This window comes from Amblyomma maculatum, chromosome 1 (assembly GCF_055883805.1).
Source record: "Amblyomma maculatum isolate TAMU_Amacu chromosome 1, ASM5588380v1, whole genome shotgun sequence".
NCBI lineage: Eukaryota > Metazoa > Arthropoda > Arachnida > Ixodida > Ixodidae > Amblyomma > Amblyomma maculatum.
The window spans coordinates 440,448,705-440,459,516 of NC_139344.1; the positions used below are offsets into that span (position 1 = coordinate 440,448,705).

General features: G+C 46.5%; 5 non-coding genes across 5 annotated transcripts; 2 read left to right on the forward strand and 3 right to left on the reverse strand.

Annotated features, from left to right (window-relative positions):
- Nucleotides 1-4,163: 4,163 nt before the first annotated feature.
- TRNAS-CGA (transfer RNA serine (anticodon CGA)) lies at nucleotides 4,164-4,236 on the reverse strand. Its single transcript has one exon. It is a non-coding gene; the product is annotated as a tRNA-Ser (tRNA).
- A 1,427-nt stretch (nucleotides 4,237-5,663) lies between these two features.
- Nucleotides 5,664-5,736, reverse strand: TRNAS-CGA (transfer RNA serine (anticodon CGA)). The gene has a single exon. It is a non-coding gene; the product is annotated as a tRNA-Ser (tRNA).
- Nucleotides 5,737-6,163: 427 nt separating this feature from the next.
- Nucleotides 6,164-6,236, reverse strand: TRNAS-CGA (transfer RNA serine (anticodon CGA)). Its single transcript has one exon. It is a non-coding gene; the product is annotated as a tRNA-Ser (tRNA).
- A 715-nt stretch (nucleotides 6,237-6,951) lies between these two features.
- Nucleotides 6,952-7,024, forward strand: TRNAS-CGA (transfer RNA serine (anticodon CGA)). The gene has a single exon. It is a non-coding gene; the product is annotated as a tRNA-Ser (tRNA).
- Nucleotides 7,025-7,952: 928 nt separating this feature from the next.
- On the forward strand, nucleotides 7,953-8,025 carry TRNAS-CGA (transfer RNA serine (anticodon CGA)). The gene has a single exon. It is a non-coding gene; the product is annotated as a tRNA-Ser (tRNA).
- Nucleotides 8,026-10,812: the final 2,787 nt, after the last annotated feature.

Below are 10,812 nucleotides of genomic sequence, written 5' to 3' on the forward strand. Positions count from 1 at the left end.
CGATGGGCGTATGATGTTGCGTGCAAGCATGTCAGCAACATTTTCCTGAATAACTTTGCGCTCGGTTGGGGAAACACGATAAGGCCGGCGTCTAACTATGCTTGATCCGTCGGTGAGTATGCGATGCGTTGCTGCAGCGGTTTGACCCAGTGTGCCGGAATTGACGTCGAACGAGTCTGCGTGCTTGTTCAATACAGCGAGCAATGCGTCTGTCTGGTCTGTTGTCAGGTCGGTGCTGATCGTGTGGCGAAGTGCTGCACTGAGCGAGGCAGGGGATGAATCAGAGCGATCGGAGGTGGAAATGGGAAGAAGTGTGACAGGCTGGGCGGAAGCAATTGATGCAACAGTAGAGTCGCGTCGCAGAAGAATGGGCTCTGATGTGGTGTTGAATGCGGCGAGAAGAGAAGAACCGCTGGAGAAGCGAAGAAGGGACACGATGATGATAATACCTCTTGACAGGAGACGAGGGCTGGGTGTAATCAGGACGTCGCCATCGGTGACGGCGTCAGAAGTCACAGATAGAATATCTTCGTTGCCCGGATAGAGGACGTGATCGGCAAGCATAACTACACGGGAAGAAAGTGGTTCTCTATCGGCAAGAATGTTGCATTCAGTGACTTCAATAGTGGGAGGGGAACACGTAATGACTGCTGAGGCGTTTTGGAGGAAATCCCAGCCGAAGATGAGTTGATGGACACAGGAGGATAGGACAGCAAACTCAATGAAGTGCAAGATGCCATCAATGGTGACTCGGGCTGTACACGCTCCACAAGGGTTAATATTCTGTCCATTTGCAGCACGTAAAGGAGGACCGGTATAAGGTGTGCGCACCTTTCGCAGTTTTAAACACAAGTCAAGTTTCATAATAGAAATAGCGGCGCCGGTATCAATTAAAGCTTCCAGTTCATGTCCCTCAAGGAATACAGTCAACATGTTTGATGGGAGCAGAGGAGGAATTGGAGAGACGACAGGCGGTGCAGTTTTACCTCCGGAAACTGCACAGGTTAGTTTTCCGTTTGGCGGGCAGAAGCTGAAGATGGAGGGCGAAGGGGCGACGAAGTCCGGCGAAAGGGTGACGGGGAGCGACGACGCGATGGCCGTGCTGTCCTAGACCGGTCAGGAGAAGTCGACGGGGAGGAAGAGGGACGGAGGTCATTATCGGTGTAGTACTGGCGAGGAGGAAGCTGGTAGGCGTCGTCACGTCGAACGTACCCATAGCTCGCACGCTCATCTCGCAGTCGTCGGCGACAAACGCGTGTTACATGGCCGCGGATTCCGCAGTAGAAACATACTGGACGAGGTGGGAGAGGCCGCCAATTACCATACACCGGTGGTCGCGGGGACAGGGCGGCGAGGCTGGGTGGGACAGGCGCGTGATGGACAGGAGGACAAGGAGGAGGAGCCGCAGTGACTTCAGCATACGTCGGAACGTTCGGAGCATACGTCGGAGCTGGTGGTTCTGTAGCCATGGGACGATTGAGTGAAGTAAGCTCCTCCTTGATAATGCCACGCAACCCAGTATATTGAGCAGGTGGGCGTGAGAAGGCAGGAACCGACGAAATATCATTGTGGAGCTCTTCCCGTATTATAGATCGTATGATGGTGCGCAGATCAGTTTCGGGAATTTGGCTCGGATCCCAGGTGTTGTTGAGGCGGCGCGACTGTAGATAGTCAAGTCGCTGGCAAGTGGCACGAATGTCTGCCACCGTGACGGGATTTTGGGCAGCTAGAGCTGCGTAGGCAAAAGAGCCAATTCCTTTTAAAATATGTCCGACACGTTCAGCCTCGACCATGCCATTGTTAACTCGCCGGCAAAGGGCGAGTACGTCCTCAATGTAGGATGTGTATGTCTCTCCTGGAAGCTGCACACGGGTCTCTAGCTTCTTTTGAAAAGAGGCCGGACCAGCACCGACAGTTCCAAATATCTGGCGGATCTGTGTCGTGAATTGAGGCCAGTCAGGAATGGCGTCCTCATGGTTGAGGAACCACGTCTTAGCCACGTCACTCAGGTAGAATGAGACGTTGAGTAGCTTCATAGAAGCGTCCCAACCGTTAAAAGCGCTCACCCTATCGTACTGCTGTAGCCAGTCTTCGACGTCGTCACCGCGGAGACCGGCGAAAACCGGAGGGTCGCGCTGACGTGAGGTAACTGACCAAGTTGGGTGGGTCAAATGGTGCTGAGCAAGTGCACCTTGGGACGTCAGTGGTGCAGAGGTGGCATGGGCAGCCGTGGGATGCCCATCGGTAGCTACAGGCGCCGGGACGGTGAGAGCAGGGGGATGTGACTGCGCCATGGCGGTTGATGTGCCGCCAAGAACACGACCGGAACGGAGCTCCAGGGGGTGCCGCGTTGAGGACGCTGGGATCAGGAGTCACTTCCACCACTTGTGAGGCAGAAGAACGCACCAGCAAATTCACCTTTTTACTTCAGGTAGGCCGAAGCAGCAGCTACCGACTAGCCACAGCTTAGCAACACTTCGTCTTCTTCGCACGACCCGAAGACCGATGATGATTACGCTGAGATGAAGATGAAGGTCACTCACAGTGCTTACAATATATATATATATATATATATATATACAGGGTGTTTCATCTAAGATTTTACCTATTTTTTAAAAATAGGAAAATTAAGTTTTATTGTCGATTCTTTTTTTAGCTGTTGTATTAAGAGTAGAGAAAAATCTGGAGCCTTAAAGGGTACTAATTAGCTTAATAATTAACTAAGATTAACTAATGAACTTTTTCCTTATACCAGCTAGAAGCTACTTTTAAATTGCAATAGTGAGCTACCGGTGTGAGAATGCCAAAGTGTATTTTAAACGACAAGAAACGTGCATTTCTTAAGGACTGCAGCACTGGCAATTCTGGCCACTTTCGACGCACGAAAACGAAACCTAGAAGACGAAGCGCGGAATTGTACGCACCCACGAGTGACGCACTCGTGACGTCGCCGGGCGAATCAAGCCGTCTGAAGGCGGCTGCTGCCGCTCGTGAAATACTCGTCTGGCGCTGCGTCATCACATCCAGTGGTGCGATATCTGTGCATGTACTGCTTTTCTTTTTATTTCACCCTCTGGGAGCCAAAGCTGGTAGTCAAGAGGGAGGGCTGATTTGCCCATACACCATCAGCGCTACGCCCGCACCATGACAAGCTTCGCCCGCAATGCGTTGGTGATATCTCAAGATCCTACCAGACCATGACGCTGCTCCAGGCGCGTATTTCGCGGGCGGCAGCGGCCGCCTCCAGACGGCTGGTTTCTCTCGGTGACGTCACGGCTGCGTCACTCATGGGCGTGCATAAGTGCGCGCCTCGAGTGCTAGGTTTCGTTTTCGTGCGTCGAAAGCGGCCAGAATTGCCAGCGCTGCAGTCCTTAAGAAATGCGCGTTTCTTGTCGTTTAAAATACTATGTGGCATTCTCACACCGGTAGCTCACTGTTGCAATTTGAAAGCAGCTCCTAGCTGGTATAAACAAAAAGTTAATTAGGTAATCTTAGTTAATTAATAAGCTAATTAGCACCCTTTAAGGCTCCTATTTTTTCTCTACTCTTAATACAACAGCTAAAAGAAGAATCGACAATAAAACCTAATTTTCCTATTTGTTAAAAATAGGTAAAATCTTAGATGAAACACCCTGTATATATATATATATATATATATATATATATATATATATATATATATATATATATATATATATATATATATATATATATATATATATATATATATATATATATATATAAAGGCCAGCTTTGGCTCCCAGAGGGTGAAATAAAAAGACAAAGTGCCATCCCCAACGCTTTCCTTGGCCTCGCCGACTGTTGGCTTCTTTCCTTCATGTATTATAACGAGCACCCTCATTTCCCCTTAATTGATCTGCTTATATATATATATATATATATATATATATATATATATATATATATATATATATATATATATATATATATATATATATAAGCAGATCAATTAAGGGGAAATGAGGGTGCTCGTTATAATACATGAAGGAAAGAAGCCAACAGTCGGCGAGGCCAAGGAAAGCGTTGGGGATGGCACTTTGTCTTTTTTTTTTCTTAATGTTTACTTGGACAATCACAGAAATTAGTAGTGTAATCTGTTTAGGGGAAAGATAAATGAGCACAAAGTAGAAGAAAAAACAACGTGCCGATGGTGGGAACCGAACCCACGACCTCCGAATATCGCGTCCGGTGCTCTACCAACTGAGCTACATCGGCCGCTGTCCCCTCTGCTACTTCTTCGGTATTTATGTTGTCTGTATACGAACCTTGAGAGTGTTCACCAGCGCCACCCTCAGCCAAAGCGGCGGACGTGGAACGTCCTTTATTACCGCCAGCGTCACGTAGAACGTGATCAAGAGCGAGGGCGAAAGCTGTGCTAGAACCCTCTTACGCTACCTATGGCTTCAAGACTGCCAGAACCGAGACCCTCGAAGCTACAAGCAGATCAATTAAGGGGAAATGAGGGTGCTCGTTATAATACATGAAGGAAAGAAGCCAACAGTCGGCGAGGCCAAGGAAAGCGTTGGGGATGGCACTTTGTCTTTTTTTTTTTTTCTTAATGTTTACTTGGACAATCACAGAAATTAGTAGTGTAATCTGTTTAGGGGAAAGATAAATGAGCACAAAGTAGAAGAAAAAACAACGTGCCGATGGTGGGAACCGAACCCATGACCTCCGAATATCGCGTCCGGTGCTCTACCAACTGAGCTACATCGGCCGCTGTCCCCTCTGCTACTTCTTGGGTATTTATGTTGTCTGTATACGAACCTTGAGAGTGTTCACCAGCGCCACCCTCAGCCAAAGCGGCGGACGTGGAACGTCCTTTATTACCGCCAGCGTCACGTAGAACGTGATCAAGAGCGAGGGCGAAAGCTGTGCTAGAACCCTCTTACGCTACCTATGGCTTCAAGACTGCCAGAACCGAGACCCTCGTAAGCTACAAGCAGATCAATTAAGGGGAAATGAGGGTGCTCGTTATAATACATGAAGGAAAGAAGCCAACAGTCGGCGAGGCCAAGGAAAGCGTTGGGGATGGCACTTTGTCTTTTTTTTTCTTAATGTTTACTTGGACAATCACAGAAATTAGTAGTGTAATCTGTTTAGGGGAAAGATAAATGAGCACAAATTAGAAGAAAAAACAACGTGCCGATGGTCGGAACCGAACCCACGACCTCCGAATATCGCGTCCGGTGCTCTACCAACTGAGCTACATCGGCCGCTGTCCCCTCTGCTACTTCTTGGGTATTTATGTTGTCTGTATACGAACCTTGAGAGTGTTCACCAGCGCCACCCTCAGCCAAAGCGGCGGACGTGGAACGTCCTTTATTACCGCCAGCGTCACGTAGAACGTGATCAAGAGCGAGGGCGAAAGCTGTGCTAGAACCCTCTTACGCTACCTATGGCTTCAAGACTGCCAGAACCGAGACCCTCGTAAGCTACAAGCAGATCAATTAAGGGGAAATGAGGGTGCTCGTTATAATACATGAAGGAAAGAAGCCAACAGTCGGCGAGGCCAAGGAAAGCGTTGGGGATGGCACTTTGTCTTTTTTTTTCTTAATGTTTACTTGGACAATCACAGAAATTAGTAGTGTAATCTGTTTAGGGGAAAGATAAATGAGCACAAAGTAGAAGAAAAAACAACGTGCCGATGGTGGGAACCGAACCCACGACCTCCGAATATCGCGTCCGGTGCTCTACCAACTGAGCTACATCGGCCGCTGTCCCCTCTGCTACTTCTTGGGTATTTATGTTGTCTGTATACGAACCTTGAGAGTGTTCACCAGCGCCACCCTCAGCCAAAGCGGCGGACGTGGAACGTCCTTTATTACCGCCAGCGTCACGTAGAACGTGATCAAGAGCGAGGGCGAAAGCTGTGCTAGAATCCTCTTACGCTACCTATGGCTTCAAGACTGCCAGAACCGAGACCCTCGTAAGCTACAAGCAGATCAATTAAGGGGAAATGAGGGTGCTCGTTATAATACATGAAGGAAAGAAGCCAACAGTCGGCGAGGCCAAGGAAAGCGTTGCGGATGGCACTTTGTCTTTTTTTTTTCTTAATGTTTACTTGGACAATCACAGAAATTAGTAGTGTAATCTGTTTAGGGGAAAGATAAATGAGCACAAAGTAGAAGAAAAAACAACGTGCCGATGGTGGGAACCGAACCCACGACCTCCGAATATCGCGTCCGGTGCTCTACCAACTGAGCTACATCGGCCGCTGTCCCCTCTGCTACTTCTTGGGTATTTATGTTGTCTGTATACGAACCTTGAGAGTGTTCACCAGCGCCACCCTCAGCCAAAGCGGCAGACGTGGAACGTCCTTTATTACCGCCAGCGTCACGTAGAACGTGATCAAGAGCGAGGGCGAAAGCTGTGCTAGAACCCTCTTACGCTACCTATGGCTTCAAGACTGCCAGAACCGAGACCCTCGTAAGCTACAAGCAGATCAATTAAGGGGAAATGAGGGTGCTCGTTATAATACATGAAGGAAAGAAGCCAACAGTCGGCGAGGCCAAGGAAAGCGTTGGGGATGGCACTTTGTCTTTTTTTTTTCTTAATGTTTACTTGGACAATCACAGAAATTAGTAGTGTAATCTGTTTAGGGGAAAGATAAATTTCCTTGGCTTTCCTTGGCCTCGCCGACTGTTGGCTTCTTTCCTTTCATGTATTATAACGAGCACCCTCATTTCCCCTTAATTGATCTGCTTGTAGCTTACGAGGGTCTCGGTTCTGGCAGTCTTGATGCCATAGGTAGTGTAAGAGGGTTCTAGCACAGCTTTCGCCCTCGCTCTTGATCACGTTCTACGTGACGCTGGCGGTAATAAAGGACGTTCCACGTCCGCCGCTTTGGCTGAGGGTGGCGCTGGTGAACACTCTCAAGGTTCGTATACAGACAACATAAATACCCAAGAAGTAGCAGAGGGGACAGCGGCCGATGTAGCTCAGTTGGTAGAGCACCGGACGCGATATTCGGAGGTCGTGGGTTCGGTTCCCACCATCGGCACGTTGTTTTTTCTTCTACTTTGTGCTCATTTATCTTTCCCCTAAACAGATTACACTACTAATTTCTGTGATTGTCCAAGTAAACATTAAGAAAAAAAAAAGACAAAGTGCCATCCCCAACGCTTTCCTTGGCCTCGCCGACTATTGGCTTCTTTCCTTCATGTATTATAACGAGCCCCCTCATTTCCCCTTAATTGATCTGCTTGTAGCTTACGAGGGTCTCGGTTCTGGCAGTCTTGAAGCCATAGGTAGCGTAAGAGGGTTCTAGCACAGCTTTCGCCCTCGCTCTTGATCACGTTCTACGTGACGCTGGCGGTAATAAAGGACGTTCCACGTCCGCCGCTTTGGCTGAGGGTGGCGCTGGTGAACACTCTCAAGGTTCGTATACAGACAACATAAATACCCAAGAAGTAGCAGAGGGGACAGCGGCCGATGTAGCTCAGTTGGTAGAGCACCGGACGCGATATTCGGAGGTCATGGGTTCGGTTCCCACCATCGGCACGTTGTTTTTTCTTCTACTTTGTGCTCATTTATCTTTCCCCTAAACAGATTACACTACTAATTTCTGTGATTGTCCAAGTAAACATTAAGAAAAAAAAAAAAGACAAAGTGCCATCCCGAACGCTTTCCTTGGCCTCGCCGACTGTTGGCTTCTTTCCTTCATGTATTATAACGAGCACCCTCATTTCCCCTTAATTGATCTGCTTGTAGCTTCGAGGGTCTCGGTTCTGGCAGTCTTGAAGCCATAGGTAGCGTAAGAGGGTTCTAGCACAGCTTTCGCCCTCGCTCTTGATCACGTTCTACGTGACGCTGGCGGTAATAAAGGACGTTCCACGTCTGCCGCTTTGGCTGAGGGTGGCGCTGGTGAACACTCTCAAGGTTCGTATACAGACAACATAAATACCGAAGAAGTAGCAGAGGGGACAGCGGCCGATGTAGCTCAGTTGGTAGAGCACCGGACGCGATATTCGGAGGTCGTGGGTTCGGTTCCCACCATCGGCACGTTGTTTTTTCTTCTACTTTGTGCTCATTTATCTTTCCCCTAAACAGATTACACTACTAATTTCTGTGATTGTCCAAGTAAACATTAAGAAAAAAAAAAGACAAAGTGCCATCCCCAACGCTTTCCTTGGCCTCGCCGACTGTTGGCTTCTTTCCTTCATGTATTATAACGAGCACCCTCATTTCCCCTTAATTGATCTCCTTGTAGCTTACGAGGGTCTCGGTTCTGGCAGTCTTGAAGCCATAGGTAGCGTAAGAGGGTTCTAGCACAGCTTTCGCCCTCGCTCTTGATCACGTTCTACGTGACGCTGGCGGTTATAAAGGACTGTTGGCTTCTTTCCTTCATATATATATATATATATATATATATATATATATATATATATATATATATATATATATATGTTCGCATTTATATTGTGCGGTAATTTATTTTTCACATAGTCTAACTATTTTACTATGCTTCAGGCTCTGGTATTAAGTAGCGCATAGACGGTTTCGCATTACTTCTGGCAAAGCACAAGTGAGACGTCTGAAACAATTGCTGCTTGAATATGTAATCAGAGACAATTACCGTGTTTGCATGTCTGGTCTTCCAGCATGGCCTAGTGGTCTTATTTGTGTCATGCAACAGCATGAGTTTTTGAAAAATAGTTTTAGTGTCCTCGATTCAGTTCTTATAGCCAAGGTCAAATGCAATGCCTTCTCACGAATTACGATGCTTTCTTCAGTGTACTTTTGTAACTATTAGCTTGTCCCCTGTGGCTACACCCCAGTTACAGACTCCAATGGTACCTTTGTGCTTAAGAATGAAGACGCACAAAGCGTTTCCCTTTTTCCGTTTATCATTGCTTTTTCATGTTATGATGCTTTCAAGTGCGAGACAATGCCTGCTAAAGCAATTCATTTATGTGGGTTTCCTTGCCTAATAAAGAAGTTGAGTGCTTTGATACTGTCATACTGTCATGTTTACTCCTTATATGATTATTATTTTATTGTGTTCATTGGCGAGACTTTACCTTGTGCTTGAGAAAATTTCGGTCTCTGAGTTCGCTCTTACCTCCCAATTTTTGGCACTGAATTACTTTAATTTAAACAAATTGGATCATGAGTCAAATACATGGTCATTTTGTCATGAATAATTTTCACTTTATTTTTTAATTTGTCGCTCTGGAAGGTACGTTTTTCGAAGTTGAAAGGAAACAAATTGTGAAAAGGTCAAAAGCATTGAGTACTGTCAAGTAACAGAAGTATTGCACGCTATTCCTTGGCTCAATGCCACGTGCATGCTCAAGGCTACATGGACCTGTTTGTACTGCACTGATTTGACCGAACGCTGAAGAAAATCTTTGCGAAGGCCTCACGAAAGGCAAAGTAACTGTAAAGGTCTGTAGTGTTCAGTTTGGGGGACCCACAAACCAGTCTCCAAACCAACTTGACGGACACAATAGGTTTGAATAGCCATCTCATATTAAATGGTCTACTGTTAAGATGATGCCTCTCCTATCTTTTCTTGAATACGTATTGATAAGCTAGTTGTGACTATTCCTATAGCAGTTCGTGCGTTGTTTGTTGATGAAGGTAGCACTATACCCTTATGTTGCAGCTACATACATTGGCGGGGGTTTAACGTCCCAAAGCCAATCAGGCTATGAGAGATGCCGTAGTGGAGGGCTCTAGAAATTTCAACCACCTGGGGTTCCTTAACGTTCACCGACATCGCATAGCACACGTAGGCCTTGCTTTTCGCCACATTCGAAAAGCGGCCTCTTGGCACTGTAGTCGAGCGCCCTAACCACCGCGAGCGGCAGCCCAGCGGGCCGCAGGTGACATATATGTTGCAGTGAAACGGTACAGCTTTAATGACATACAACACGAGAACAAAGATGCAAATAAAAGCCCTAAAGGAACCACTCACCTATGGCATCACTGATTACTGAACTTGCTCTGTGGTCTATCTACTACATTTTTCTCTAGTGTATCTAATGGTTGCTCCATCCTCGCGCTTTAACTAGGTACATATGTAAGAACCTCTGCAATATGTAAATGCAGCGAACTGCAGCTACACACTCATTAAAAAACGCAATTTGGAGAGGTTTGTAGAAATGGTCTATTAAAGGTATTCAGTAAAGCCCGCTATGACGTCTTCAAGAACAGATTGGAGGGACCGCCAGCAGAAATATGGACCATTTTAGGCCGGTGTGGCATAGCTACTGGCTTATAAAATTTGCCTTGTAGATAAGTAACTGGGCTTGTCAAACTGAGAACCTAGCCATGTTCAACATTGGATAGTGTTTTCTGGAATTGTAGTTAAATGATATTCAAGAAGTCATTTATTTCATTTAGCAGAACAAAAATCAAAAGCAAGCTGCACTGATGCTCTTACCAAACAGGCTTGGGAGATTTTAACAAAGAAAAATTATGCGCACCCCATTTTTCCCGCAAACCAAAGCCATCATGCTCATTAAGTATAAGAAGCATTGTACTATAATTTTACTTCTCAAAGGAATTGCTTTATTTCGTCCAAAATCGGCGCACCATTTTACCCGCCTGTAAGTTGTGTTTGCATACAATCATTGCAAAAAATAAATGGAATAGTACTCCAGGTTAGCGAGTGCGGCTCGAATAACTAGCGGTCTCGAATGACGAAGCTAATTTGGGGCCTATACATTTCAACGCACAGGCAAATGAGAGAACTGAACATGAACATCATCTTCGAGAGAGACAATGGGCTTAGACAACTGCATCACCTGTTGCCGGCGTGTACTGGTTGTTCCATTCATGTTA